Here is a 16410-nt window from a genome sequence, read left to right on the forward strand (position 1 = left end):
TGAACTAAATAAGGAATCAGTTTGAGTTCACACTCGCTGATATTCTTATAGAATTGGTAACAGATGAAGGGATAATCAAGAGTATATGCGTTCCTATCAATCTAACCTAGTCTATACCATCTTCTTCTAGGCCCAAGTGGACGGGCAAAGCAAAGAAGAAGGATGATCATAGGACTAGGCTAGCACAAAACTTGGGTATCCAAAAGGTTAAAAGGAATAAGGCAGTGTATGTGGAGGGCGAATTAAATTGTTTCTTTTGCTGCTAACGAAGACACTAAAGGACGAACTGTCTAAGCAATGACGTGGCATAGGAAAACATATATTTAATCATTGAGCCATGTTATGTGGTTGTATCTATTAATTCCCGATGGATAGATTTTGGAGCCACTAAACATTTTGTAATTCGTTGTAAGGATTTCAGGAATCCAGAAGCCTCGATGATATGGAATATATTTGTACTTGACTTGATGTCAAGGTTGTAGCTAAGTCAGTGGGAGTATTACATCTGAAATTAGAGAGTATGAGGATATTAGTATTAGAGAACTATCTTTATGCACAGAAGTTAGACGCTATCTAATTCTTGTTTCACTTGTGGTTTATAAAAACTGTGTTGTTATTTTCTAAAACTGGTTTTATAAAATTGAATAGATATGCGATTACTTCTGGTGCATTGAAAGATGGTTAATATACTATAATCATAAACTCTTAAGATTTGCAGGATGTAGAAACTAATGTTGCATCTTCTAGATTGAATGTTAAGAGAAAATTTGTTATTCCTGACTCATTGTATTTTTAATGTCTATTTTTGGGTTGTTATCAATCAAAATGAGATTCAAAGATTGGTCAAAAAAGGTTTATTACCTAGTGAGGCAGATGAGCCTAAACCAAACTTGTGAACCCTGTTTTGAAGGATAGATAACTCTAAGAGCTTAATCAGCCAGATGAAATAGACATAAAGGACAATGGGAGTCGGTACACACTGACACATGTGGTCTTATGAACATCCAAGCAAGATTACTCACGTTTTGGATAAATTTATCTGATGCGACACAAGTCTGAAATTTTTGGTATATTCCGAAAGTGTCAAGACTGACGTGGAGCACAAATTAGGTAAACTTATCAAAACACTTTGATCTGATCGTGGATATGAGTATTTCTTGGGATAGTGCAAAGACTATATAGTCAATAAGGGTATTGTGTACCAGTTTTCCGCAATTGACGCTCAATGGGTTGAGGTGTCAAATAGGAATAACAGAATTTCTGCTTAACATGGTTAGATCTATGAACAGTTATGCTACATTATCTCTTTCATTTAAGAGTTTAGCGTTAATGATGTCGATGCGTATTATGAACTGCATTCCATCTTAGTCTGTCTCAAGAATACTGTTTGAGATGTGTTTTTGACTAAATATTTGTTTGAATCATATGCACATATGGGGTAGTCTTGCACATGTGCGCTTGATATAGAAAAGTAAGTTGGAAGCAGATTATAGGCATGCTAGATTTGATAGCTACTCAAAAGTCACTAGGATGGATTATTTTATGATCTCAAAGATAAAAGTTGATTGTTTTCACTCACTGTTTATCTATAGGAGAATCATATTATGAATCACATACCTAGTAGCATAATGTTAGAGAATTTGGTATGAGTACCAGATGTACCACATGTGAACACACTTATTATAGAGATTGAGAATAATATATGAATTCCCTGTTGATGCGTTAGCATCGTCTACTACACAGATTCTTGCATCGGTACATTGATGTAGTGGGAGGATTATCATCCAATCCGACAGAATCATGTTTTTAAGTGAGACCATTATGGACATCCCTGTTAAACATGAGTTGGACCTAGTAAGCTACACGAAAGCGTGAACCGATATGGATACAGATCGTTTTGGCGAGTTACTATGAAATCAGAGTTGGAAGGTATTCTAATAAATTCTGGGATCTTGTAGAACTTTCTAGTAGGGTGATTCCTATGGAAGGCAAGTTAATCTACAAAAAGATACCAGAAGATTTCTTAGTGAATAAATCATGAGTGTACAAGGGAATGTCATTATTTTTCTGATTCTATATATATTGATGACATCCTACTCATTTAGAATGATGTGGAAGTTTTGTCATTAATAAAGAGGTAGTTGTTCAATTACTTTTAAATGAAGGATTTTCAAGATGTAAGCTATATTCTTAGGATCAAGCTTTTGCAAGATCAGGTTAAAAGGAAAATAGGCTTATCTTAATAATTCTACATTGATAAAGTTTTGACCAGGTTTGGTATGCATAACTCAAATAATGAGTTCTTACTTTATTGATATGGATTGCTCTATCTAGTAAGTAGTTTTCCAAGACTAGCAGAGGAGATTGAGCAAATAAGACTGGAACTATATGCTTTGGCATATGGGAGTCTTATATATGCCATGATCTATACCAAACAGGACATCTGCTACATTGTAGGGATAGTCAGATGATATCAGTCCAATCCTGGACTTGATAACTGGTCTGTTGTGAAAAATATCATTAAGTACCTAAGGAGAATCAATGATATCATACTCATTTATGGATGTGATGATATGGTTCTAGTCAGGTATGCTAGTTCTGATTTTCAATCAGAAATCGATACTATGAGATTCATGATTTAGTGTATGTTCACTTAATGGAAGGGAAATCAGTTGGTAGATTGTTAAGCAGATTTCAACTGCTGACTCAAACCTGCAGGTGGAATACATTGCAGCGTTAAAGGCGGCAAAAGAAGCCTATTAGTTTGATTTCACTGATTTAGAGGTTGTGGAGTATACTAGCCTACTTATTGAACTATGTTGCGACAATAGTGCAGAAGTAGTCCAAACCAATGACCCAAGGTTCTGTAGAGGAACAAGATACACTGAGAGGAAGTATCATGTTCTACATGATATTGTCTGGCAAGAAAATGTACTTGTAGCTAGAACATTGCATTGGAATATAACTTTGTTGATCAATTATCAAAGGTGTCATTGATCAATAGTTTTGATCGTCATCTAGATAACATTGGAGTTAGGTGCAATTTGAATTGGCTATGAGGGCAAGTGGGAGCTGTTGGGATTTATATGCCTTGGCATAGCAAATTCCTATCTAGATTATAGTGACATATGTTCCTGACATATCTGAAATATTTATGATTTATATAATTGGTGAATTCAATGTATTATATTTCGATTCACTATGAAATTGATAGTATCCCTGTAATTACAAGAAATATTTATATATATGTATGTGGTGGCAATCAATGCATGATATATAAATAGTAATTATAAATTGTTCATAGTCGGTAATTATTGATGGACTTATAATTAATCAAGACTAGAACTGGATCCGCGTTAAGTTGAGATATATTGTGAGAACCGTCGTATGCAATTGCTCCCTATCACCGTCATGGCATTTGACTCTTAAGCATGAGAAAAGTATAGACTCTTTTATTAATTAATAATTACTTTGATTTGTTCGGCGGATTCTTCGGGATCCTTAGACCGACACTTTGGGTAGTTATGTAATTAATAGTTAGAGGGTTATATTTTCAATATTTGCATCATTACTACCTGTATTTATTTTGTATTGATTATGGTTGATCATAAAGTAAATTCGAAGGCCTTCGTGTGTTTTTAGACAAAATAATTTATTATATATTTATTTATTTAAATTATTATTTTTGTCAAACAAATGTTTTATTGTGATCGAGCCAAAAATAATCAAATGTACCAAAATAAATATATTAATTAAGTAGTCGGATTGATGACTTTATTTATACGATAACTAATTATGCATAGAGGGGTCAAAGTGCAATATTGACTTAGAGGTTATTTATTATTTAATTGGAGTTCAATTAATTTCTTTTAGTGGAGTAGAAATTAATTTATGAATTAATTGAATTGGGTCCATGGACCGGGCCAATTATTAATTCATTGTAGCCAATAAAATAATAGGCCCAATGGATTCTCACTCATATCCCAACTTGATATTGGAATCATATTAGATTTGAGACATGTGAATTAGAAATTAAGAAGGATTTGTTATTTCCTTTTCTTTATCTTTATGTTGCCTATAAATATACATGGTTTATGTATATTTTTAGGTGTGATTTTTGGAAGAAGTAAAAAAAAGGAATATATTTTCTTTCTATAGAAAATTAGGGTTAGTGTTCTCATCTAATGGAGGCTCCCACAAGTCTAATTTTCCAAGGTCATTCATGGAGGCTTATGAGTGATTCCTAAAGACAAAATAATTACGAAGAAGATGGAGATCCATGGAAAAGGTGTCTAGCAAAAGGGATCTACAATAAGTGAGAACATTCACTTTGGAGGAGAGATTTAAGGTTTACCCAAACCTTGATGTAAGTATTCAATCTTTTAATTAAATGATACATCATGTTTTATTTTTGCATAAAACTTGTCTCTATGTGATGAATCAAGATCTATGAATTTAAATCCCTCGAAAAGTTTTTAAAATAAGCACGTTTCCCAACAATGGAGACATCACTTCAGTTTCTGTCCTAAAATGTGCTTTGGATAATTTTTGCTCAATGTCTGGGCTTGAGGTGAATTTATCCAAAAGCAATGTCTTCCTCTCTGGAATTGATCAACACACTGAGTATAGCATCACCAACATTCTTGGTATCAATGTTGGTGCCTTACCTGTTAAGTATCTTGGAGTTCCCTTAATTTTCACAAAACTAAAGGCCTCACACTGCAGCATCTTGATTGAGAAAATCACTAACAGAATCACTCACTGGTCTTCTAGATATTTGTCATATGCAGGAAGGCTACAACTGATCAAAGCTGTCCTTATTTCTACCCAAATTTATTGGGCCAGTATCTTTATCCTCCCAAAGGTTGTCCTTAATGAGCTAAACAAAATCATAAGGTCATTTCTTTGGTCTGGTCCTAAGATGAAGACCACAAGAGCTAAGGTTAATTGGGGTAAAGTATGCAAGCCAAAGGAAATGGGTGGTTTGGATATCCCTAATCTTGACATCTCAAATAAAGCTGGGATTCTAAGATCAATTTGGGATTTTCACAATGATGATAGCAACAAGATTTGGATTAGGTGGTGTAAAGCTCATCTTATTAAGTCAAAGAATTTATAGACACTAAAGATTCCGCAACTATGCTCATGGAGCTGGAGAAAGATCCTTCAACTGAGAGCTCCTGCAAGGCAAATTCTGAAGCATAAGATAGGCAATGGTAGAGGCACTTTTTTCTGGTGGGACAATTGGGCTCCTGGAGGTCCTTTAAGCACTAGATTTCCAAGCCATATTCTCACAGATAGAGGGTTCAACATTGATATCAAAGTGGAGAACTTTATTTTCAACTCATCTTGGTCCTTCCCTCATTGCATTGTATTAGCAATCCTTGAACTCCTCTCTTTGTCACCACCAAATTCAGCAACGATTGATAAAACGGTATGGACAGCTTCACCTTCTGGGACTTACACCCTCAAGTTCACCTCAGCCTTTTTAATGGGTCAACAACCAAGTGTCCCTTGGCACAATCTAGTCTGGGAAAGTCCAGTGATCCCTAGCATGAAGTTCAACCTATGGCTTGTAGTTCAGTCCAAGCTTCCCACCTTGGATAGCAAATCCATCGCTCAGCATGAGAACATCTGTGTCCTCTGTCGTGCCCAACCAGAATCACATGATCATTTGTTCTTCAAGTGCTGTTTTGTCTCACCGCTATGGACATTTATCAAGCAAAGAGCCCACTTCTACTCTTCAATTACAAACTAGGATAACCTAATCCAATATACTAGCAATCAATAGAAGAAGAGCACTGCTTCTAATTTGATTCGCAAGATTTGTTTCTCCTCAATTGTCTTCCATACATGGGAGGAGCGCAATGAGAGAATTTTCAGATGGAAGAAAGCATCTCAAATATCGGTGCTCACTCGCATCTGCTACACCATCACTTCCATCCTGAAATTGGGTTGCCTGCAGAAATTTCAAACATCAAATAGGATCCTGCGTGAATGGGATCTATCACCTTCCTCAAGTCGTCCCCCACCGAGACCTCCAGATTAATTCTCGCCGGCAATGGCGCCGGTCACATGCTATCCACACCGGATTGGATTGGGGTCGCTATTAACGGCTAATTTTCTGTTAATTGCAGTTTCCAGTGCTTAATGTGGGTTCTATGCTTTTAATTTGGGCTGCTTTTTGGTCTTGTTTTGTTGCCTCTTTGGGCTTGTTTTTGGCCTAAGGCCCTCTATGTACCTTTTATTTCAATTTATACAGTTGTTTTATCTTCCAAAAAAAAAAAAAAAAAAAACCTCTATTTATTCAAAGGAGAGGTGAGGTGAGGGGTCAAGTCTGGTCTTAAAGAATTATGCAAACATATTTTTGTAAAACAATCAAAACACCAGACTCAAAATAATGCCAAAATTATCCGAAGCTCTTTTTACTTGTGATATTGAGGTTGGCTACTTGGCTTAACACTGTTGGAAAAATTACTTTCCCTTTATCACGGCCCACAAATATAAAATGAGTGATGATAAACAAGCACAAATTCATAAGACAAAAATTATACGTGGTTCGACAAAATACGCTTATATTTATGGAGAGCTAAATTTTCACTAAAGATTGTAAACCGTACATTATATAGGATTACAAAGAGATGTCATTCACAAACCCTCAACCCTTTTATACCCAATCACTCACAAAGAAATACAAAATTATAAAACAAGAACTCTCTCACCACACAAAGTGTCCTCTCAAATACAATAAGAGTAAAAACTCTAGAACAGAGAGTTTTTTTTTTTTTTCCCACACTCACTAATTTCTTACTTTGAACTCTTTGCACTCTCCACACACCTCTTCTCAATGGTGTGTTGTGTATCTACAATTGTCTTCCATGCTTCTCTTTTTTATAGGAGAACTAAGCCTTCCAATGTCATTAATGGTAGGTACGGTGCAGCAAAATTAGACTCTCCAAATGTAAAACAAATAATGGGTTGATGGTACTTTCGTTTAAGAGCCCACATTAATGGATCACCGTTTGGCAAACTTGCCTTGTGAAAAGAAAAAAAAAAAAACACAAACAAACAAACAGTTGGCATAGGAGAATGGGAGGTAGGAACTCTCTCCTTTAAATCATAAGATAATGATATACAAAACTAGGCTTATTGGATTAAAGTTTCACCAATTTGACATAATTATAAAGTATTTGACCATTTGATCTTCCACTTGCTCTTCATTTTTGCTTGTTTTCTTCTCCCTCTCTAATTATTACAAATAAAACATAAAATGTACATATAACAATATTTAAATAATAAAAATACTAATAGTACATAGATATTGAGTACACAAAATAAAGATTTTTGCACCCTTATCAATATGATTTTAGAACCCCATAACATAATGCATGTTGATCAACTCGATGATAAAAAATAAAAAAAAAAAAAAAGGTGATCTGAATTAATCTCAATATGAAATCCGATTGACTTTTTATTGATAATTTAATTTTATTTTTAAAGAACTTGATTCACTGTGTAAGAGAAAAGAAGCATGAATAAAATAAAATAAAATAAAATAAAATAAAATCAAGTCTTTGACCAAATAGGTATGAAGAACAAATATAGGCCCATGAAAAAAATAAAATAAAATAAAAGATTTGAACAACAAATATAAATATATTTCTAAGAATATGATATTAGAAAGGTAAGGTAATTTTATAAATAAAGCACGTTACAAAAAATTAGCTTGAGGAAGGCTATGATTAGAAGATACAAGAAGCCCTTATTATGTTGTTTTCATATTCAACATATCCTAAAAATAAGTTCATTTCAAACTGTTACCAAGTATTTTAATTGATTCTCTCACAAACTTTACTTCAAAGCAACTTTCTTATCCAAAGTGCTTCACAGACATGGAATACCCAAATGGAACACTGGATTGTCGTGTTACAATTGTGATGGGTGACAACCAAGATGTGATACAGCAAGGGGCAGAAATATGGAGGTAACCAACGTAGTTTTTGTAAATTTATTTTTTTATTTTCTTTTTTACATGATAAAATACACTATTCTATATCTTGCAGCCAAATCGTAGATTTACTAACCAATTTGAAGAATATTATGTTACTCTTCGAGAAGATATTTCTTAGCTGGTAGAGCTCGGAGGGATTGTCTTGGTATAAATTTAGTAAGCTCCCCCTCCTTCCCTTTTCTACATCTCATACAGAAACAATGTTTCTTTTGTAGATGATTTTCAACTCTCATTTGAATGTCATATTCTAACGGCCAAAAGAAGAGTACTTCTCTGAATTTGGTGAAAGTGAAAGAATCAAGGAGAGTTGGCGATTTTTTTTAAAAATTTTTTAGAATTAAATATTACTTATAAAAAAGGGAACAAAGTTGACTATTACGGATCACGTCACAATACTCGACGTCAAAAAAAAAAAAAAAAATTATGATTTTACCTCTACTTCTACCTTGAAAAGATTTTATTTCTTTAATTATTTCGGTTATTTCCTTTACGAATAGGTGGTGGGTTGGGCCTGTTTCCTGGGCTCTTTTGTTGGACTACATTTCAATCTTAGAAATTGTAAGGTCCACTTTTGTTGTTTGGGTTGCCCCAAGGGCCTGGTTTTGTTCGGGCCTTGGTGAAATGCCCCAAGTATACTTGTAATTTTTATTTTATTTTATTTTTAATATAATCTTAATAAACTGAAAGAAAAAAAAAAAAGTAATTACAAATACGATTATTTGAAGGCATTTTGAAAAATTAGTTGGATGTCATTTGTGTAAAAACTGACATATTTGTATTGAAGTAAGTTTGAGTTCCCATCAAAATGGCAGCTAAAGAACCGAACTGGTTGGTTTTCGACATTTTTAGCAATCCAACCAAATGAAAAATAAAAATAAAAATAAAAATTTCCCAATTTGAGCTATTATTATTCCTGAGCAAGTCGGTCATACAAATACTTTTGGTTTTGGAATGTTAAGGTTCAATGTCAATTTTGAATCCCTGTCAAAATGTAGTTTCAATTTATGCATGTTGTGTTATAGGGAGCGAAAATCTAATATTTTGACTTTCTTCCGATCCCAATTTTAGAGGCCGTCAATTATATTTAGGGATGGCAATTTCTTCCAATCCACTGGGTTTTCGCCTCGTCCCGCTCCGTTCTTCATGGGGTAGATTTGGTAGCTTCATAAATAAGTTTGGGACGAATAAAATAAAAGAATTGAAAAACTAAAGCGGGTTTGGGGCAGAGGCGGATTTGGTGATGCCCCCACCCCACCCCACCCCACCCCCGACCCGACTCCGATTATATATATATATATATACAATTGACTAAATATTCATTAAAATCAGTACTTACTAAAATTCTACAATTGTGTACATAATTCAATCTTCAAAGATTCAAGATTTTAGTATTTTATCCCAAATTCAGGAATTAATTCAACAGTTTTAACTTTACCGCAATTAAACGGAGTATGTAGGGCGGAGTCGTTATTTTATCTACCGAAGTAGGGACGGGAATGGTATACCAATTATAAACCCGTCTCGGAGTTGGAACGAAATTGATTTGACGAATTTTTTAACGGGGCGGGGTAAAATTTAGCCAACTCCACCCCTTGCCATTCCGAATTCATTATTTCAAATGCATCATAAATGTATTTAGTTACTTTTAAATTTTTAGCAATCCAATAAAATCATAGACATCCATATTTTTTTCTTGTTTGAAGTTAGAACTGTACAAATGTTAATATTATATTTATAGCAATTTAAAACCCCAAAGTTGGTGAGAGAAATGGTTTGCTTTGAAACAAACTAAAGTCTCTGACAACAGCAATTGCGCAATAAATTTGCACTAGCCCACAAACTAAGCCCGCAATAAATTTGCACTAGCCTACATCTACACTCCTTTTTTAAAATTGTGCAGAGATTCAATATTTAAATATACTTTAAAACCTTTTAACCTTATAAATAAAATAGTAGTAATTAAAGGTCATCTTCTTAACTACAAAGTTTACTTGTAGAGATATGCCATCAGTTTAGAGTATTCAAATCAATGCAGAGCTTAGCCATCTCCTCGTCCAAAGTTGAATTGTAAAGATACTACTCTGCACATGCTTTAAATGGAAATAAAGCAAAGAGATTATTTTTCTTGAAAGCAATGGTGTTGGTGAAATTAAAACACAAGAATGGTTGTGTTTTTGGGTATTTATTGTTTCTTTAATGTTCTAAATAATAAAATAAAATTAAAATGTGTTTGGGTCGTTTGGTTAATGTTCTTATTTTGTGTTTTTATTTTTATTTTTTATTAATATACTATAATGAAACGAAGCATGTTTGTTGTTATTTAAATAGTATATTTTGTTTGTTTTCGTATTATATCAAAACACTGTTAAAAAAAAAAATTTAAAATTTAAAATATTATTTTTAACTAATCATTCAAATTTATAATATTTTTTACCAAACATTAAAACATGTTTTTTGCTTTTAAAAATTTTGTAATAAATTTACGAATTAAAATATTATTTCTAATTCGCATCAAAGCAAGAACACAAAATAATTGTATTATCAAACCAGCTTCAATTCTAATTATCTTAAGAGTTATTTTATTTTATTTTTTCGAAAAACGAACATGTACCATCCATAGCCGTTGTAGGCAGAGCCGTTGTAGGCTACTCTCTTCCTGTGTATCATTCCTTGTATAAATTATACGAATACATCATCAATTCAATACATCAATATATCAGTTCTTTCTCTCTGTCCGCGGAGATGTCCGGCGGCGGTCCAAGGTCTTCAATTAAACCAACATCTGCTCCTGCTCATCTCTGATTTTCTTTCTGACCTCCACCATTCCGTTGCTTCTGGAATCATCTCACCAACCCTCTGTTTAGAGGATCACACAATGTTCAAAACCTTCTGTCACTGCCGTCCCGTCCTTCTCTCTAGCTGATCTCTACCATCCGCCGTAGATCTCTGGAGCCACCGCCGGAACCACACATCACTACTATCCTCTGTCATCAAGCTCCTCTCGCCACCGCCCACTGCCGCTTTGTTGTCTTCGCCATCCATCCTCGCCGAACCAGTCGCCTCCATTATTACTCCGACCGACTTGCATACCTCTCAAGCTTCTCATCGTTGAGATTAATTCCCACCATAGCCTCACCCAAGCCACAGCTCACCTCAGGAAGAATATCCGGGTCACTGTAATGGGTCACGGTCTGAACAATTGCCCGCACGCCTCGCCGGGTCACCGCTTTTGAACACACTCGACCCGACAAACACCCCATCGCATCCCAATTGCATCATCAGCGCTGCATCAGCCGACCTCGCGACACCGCCGGCGGCGAAGTGGACCACCGGGAGCCTCCCCAGCTGCTTCGTCTGCATCACCAGATCATACGGAGCCGGTCCATGACGAACGGCCTCGATGATGTTTCCTTTTCCATTTTCTGTCGATGTTTCCGGTACCGGATCGCCGCCGCCGGATCTGTTCTCACCGGCTCTTCGCTGTCCTCTCCACCGCAAGCTCGCCGGACCCAACCATCTCTCTCTTTGCAGAACCCGTGACCGGATCTGTCCCGCCGGCCATCTCCATCCTCACGGCCGGATCTGTCTCGTCGGCGCCATCAACATCCTCACAGCCCGCCATCCTCCATAGCCGGATGCCGGATCTGTCTCGCCGGCGCCATCAGCATCCTCACAGCCCGCCATCTTCAACAGCCCGATCTCCTACAGCCGCCATCTCCATCCTCACGGCCGGACCAGAGATCAACTTGTGGCTCGGGTTTCGCTGCTCCCAGCATCGATCGGATCTCATCTGCCCCCTCCCTCTGTTCTCACCAATTTTCTTTCACACCATGCGAAGAATAATTGGGTTATATAAACCTCATGTTATTTATTAATCGACACACTTTCTCAGTTTCTCCACTTTTCTCTCCCCCCACCCACACGCATCATCCCTCTCTCCCCAAACACACATCAGATCTACTCTATCTTTTGTCTCTCTTCTTTTCTTGTTTCTCTCACCATCAGATCTACTCTATCTTGTTTCTCTCACACATCAGGTATGTTGTCTTCCCCATTTTTATACATGAGTTTGGAATTCTGATTTCTCATATTTGATTCGCATGATGAGTTGTTCTTTGTGTATGGGTTTAATGAAAAGGTCATTATCTCTTATTAGTAGAAAATTTCATTTTAAGTTTTTTATTTTATTATTATTATTCTTAGGATAAAGTGCAAAAAACTCCCCCTGATCTTTACTCTTTCTCCCAAAAAAACCATTGAACTTTTATTTTAAAAGAAAACTCCCTAAACTATTTTAATTTTTGCATTTTTCGTTCCTTCGTTTACGAAAATGATTAGGGTTTTAGGTTTGAGCCGTATTTTAGGGAAAAACTATACTCGTACATCCGCATTCTCTGGTCATAGTCCCATTTATGTTTTTACGCACAAGAAGATCGATGGAATTCAATTCGTACAGGTATAATTTGAACACTGATCAGATTAGATCTGGTATAGCTTTTATTTCTTTATATTAAGAATGATAAACTTAAACAAGAATCTGAGATGGAATTTGAGGTTGTTGTGAGAAGCAGGTATTATACTGTTTGAGTTTTATGCATTTTCAATGAAATTCCCTATCTGCTTCTTCAGAATCAGAATTATTTCAAGTTTTTTAACTTATATTTTTTATTTCTCAACTATTTTACTGGTTTCAGTTTGGGCATAAATATCATTATGGTGCTCCAAGTAGCACTTGCAGAGGACTTCTGGATTTAGAAAATCCAGCGTTTCTCCATCGTGCTCTACTGGGGTTAGTAAACTGCGTTTTTGCTGTATTTGATTATTCTTCTGTTTGTAGTTAATGAAACAAACTTAGGTTTTAAATGCTTTAAAATGCCGCTTTAAAATGAGGTGGGATGAACATAGGGAGCCCTTGGCTCAAACGTAAGGTTGCTCCAATGTGCTACATTTTGAAATGTTAAACTACGTTTGTGGAGCTTAGGGTTACAAGATCAACCATACCCAACTTAAAGTTCAGTAAACCATTTATATAATTTTCTTGTTTTGTATATCTTGATGCTTTTAATCCTCATTTGGTCTCTCTCTCTCAATTTATTAACAGTGTTTGGATTTTAATCTCATTTACATATCAGGGTTCCATTTGCTGACCAAGCTGCAGCGAGACATGTTTTGCAGATTATATCCGAGTTAACAACTAATGACCATTGTTTAGTTGCAATGTGTTTAGGTAATTTTGTTTTATTTAGTATAATTTTACTATGTCTTTAGGTAATTTTGTTTTATTTAGTATAATTTTACTATCTGAATTGCATCGTAGTTTTGCTGGTCTTCTTTTAACTATTTTTTTTTAAGTGGTGAGGTTCTTGTATAAGGTAAGATATGATCTTCAAGCCCATTGTATTTCTTTCAGGATGGAAAGTTGTTTCTGCTATTTCTCTAGGCTGCAGAAGACTTTGCCTGGAGATTGGAAAAGGTCTTGCTTCTTTTTCCTTGGGTTTACATGATATTACAGATTTGTTGGTTGTAGTTATCTTGACGTTTTCAGTTAACATGGATATAGATTTGCCCCACACGATCTACAATGGACACGGCCAGGTCTGGAGGTCACAAACCGTGCCTTCGGTGTTGAAGTTTATAAGCAGTAAATCGATGTTTTACACGCCTGCGCATCCATTTCAGTAATTTCTAGTCACAGAGCCTTGTTAGTTTACACACATATATTACAGATTCTAGTATATTTTTTAACGTTCTCCTTGTTAGTTGTTTGCCGTTCCTCCTACTATAAAACATAGAATGATATGCATTACTGTTGATGAAGTTCACTGGAAAAGTGCAAAGAGAAGAATGTTGAATATATGAATTTTTGTGCAAAATAATGATTAACAGGAGTCTAATATCTTCTTGTTTTACTATTTTAGGATGTTAAGTGTTTATTTCTTTTGGACGAACATGCATAGTTTGGAAAACATGGGAAGATACCTGCGTGGAAGCTATGAAACCCTTCGACCCACCTTTAATAAAAAATATAGGTATCTTTCCATTTTTGATTTGATGTGGTGGATGTGAAAGAGTTCTCTTACAAAGCAACGCATTTTTTAGATTATCGAGGAAGAAAACTATTCTGTACTATTTTGTATTGGATGAGTGTCTAAAAATGTTACTCGCTGATCCTGTTGCTGAAGTACGATGCCTTGAAGGTGACTTCAGATGATTTTTTTTTCCATGAAAACGACAACACAGCAAGATGGGGTGTTGTGGGCTGAAGACAGTTCGGTCGTGGTTTTAAGTATTTTTCTGGAAGAAAACGCAATATCTGTACATCATATGATTATGAAATTGTGGTCTCTCCTATGAACGTACGGGTGGGTGCACATATGGTGAATCTGGATGAGAATTCTGATGTTAGAAGCATCGTCTTTGATATTGATAGCTTGAGGTTAGTCAAGCAATTGGATGGGGTGCGAGAGGACGAACATAAGCTTTTGAATGGCCTTCCTGTTTGAAATCGCATTCGCCGTCCTGAACTTAATCTCCTAGATAGCGAACTACAAAAAATTTATGATTTCAGGCAGAAATGCTATTATGATACATCTTTAGATCATGTATTCCGCGAGTCAAATAAAAGTGCAGATTATCTAGCTAAATGTGCTGTTAATCCTGATATTGCTATTAATCATGAGCACGTCCTTAAATTGGGAATGGATGAGGTTAAGAGGTAGTGTTAAACAGGATTGGGACTTGTTTGCTCACCAAGGGTTGGGCAGCCGAAGACTCCGATTGGGTCCTAGTGTTTATTAGAAAGTGACATTGGTACGAGTGAAATGTTTTAGCAGTTTGATTAGAGGAGGTATCAGGTATACTAGTAATGTAGTTTGAGTGTGTGCTTTCTTGTTGAGTTTGTGTTTTTAATTGTTTTTCTGATGTAGTTTGTTTTTCATCAGAAAAACAATTAAAAACACAAACTCAACAAGAAAGCACACACTCAAACTACATTACTAGTATACCTGATACCTCCTCTAATCAAACTGCTAAACCATTTCACTCGTACCAATGTCACTTTCTAATAAACACTAGGACCCAATCGGAGTCTTCGGCTGCCCAACCCTTGGTGAGCAAACAAGTCCCAATCCTGTTTAACACTACCTCTTAACCTCATCCATTCCCAATTTAAGGACGTGCTCATGATTAATAGCAATATCAGGATTAACAGCACATTTAGCTAGATAATCTGCACTTTTATTTGACTCGCGGAATACATGATCTAAAGATGTATCATAATAGCATTTCTGCCTGAAATCATAAATTTTTTGTAGTTCGCTATCTAGGAGATTAAGTTCAGGACGGCGAATGCGATTTCAAACAGGAAGGCCATTCAAAAGCTTATGTTCGTCCTCTCGCACCCCATCCAATTGCTTGACTAACCTCAAGCTATCAATATCAAAGACGATGCTTCTAACATCAGAATTCTCATCCAGATTCACCATATGTGCACCCACCCGTACGTTCATAGGAGAGACCACAATTTCAGAATCATATGATGTACAGATATTGCGTTTTCTTCCAGAAAAATACTTAAAACCACGACCGAACTGTCTTCAGCCCACAACACCCCATCTTGCTGTGTTGTCGTTTTCATGGAAAAAAAAATCATCTGAAGTCACCTTCAAGGCATCGTACTTCAGCAACAGGATCAGCGAGTAACGTTTTTAGACACTCATCCAATACAAAATAGTACAGAATAGTTTTCTTCCTCGATAATCTAAAAAATGCGTTGCTTTGTAAGAGAACTCTTTCACATCCACCACATCAAATCAAAAATGGAAAGATACCTATATTTTTTATTAAAGGTGGGTCGAAGGGTTTCATAGCTTCCACGCAGGTATCTTCCCATGTTTTCCAAACTATGCATGTTCGTCCAAAAGAAATAAACACTTAACATCCTAAAATAGTAAAACAAGAAGATATTAGACTCCTGTTAATCATTATTTTGCACAAAAATTCATATATTCAACATTCTTCTCTTTGCACTTTTCCAGTGAACTTCATCAACAGTAGTGCATATCATTCTATGTTTTATAGTAGGAGGAACGGCAAACAACTAACAAGGAGAACGTTAAAAAATATACTAGAATCTGTAATATATGTGTAAACTAACAAGGCTCTGTGACTAGAAATTACTGAAATGGATGCGCAGGCGTGTAAAACATCGATTTACTGCTTATAAACTTCAACACCGAAGGCACGGTTTGTGACCTCCCAGACCTGGCCGTGTCCACTGTAGATCGTGTGGGGCAAATCTATATCCATGTTAACTGAAAACGTCAAGATAACTACAACCAACAAATCTGTAATATCATGTAAACCCAAGGAAAAAGAAGCAAGACCTTTTCCAATCTCCA

The sequence above is a fragment of the Cornus florida genome, unplaced genomic scaffold (genome assembly GCF_030987335.1).
Source record: "Cornus florida cultivar Cherokee Brave unplaced genomic scaffold, ASM3098733v1 CherokeeBrave_3.0.0_Hap2_Chr10, whole genome shotgun sequence".
NCBI lineage: Eukaryota > Viridiplantae > Streptophyta > Magnoliopsida > Cornales > Cornaceae > Cornus > Cornus florida.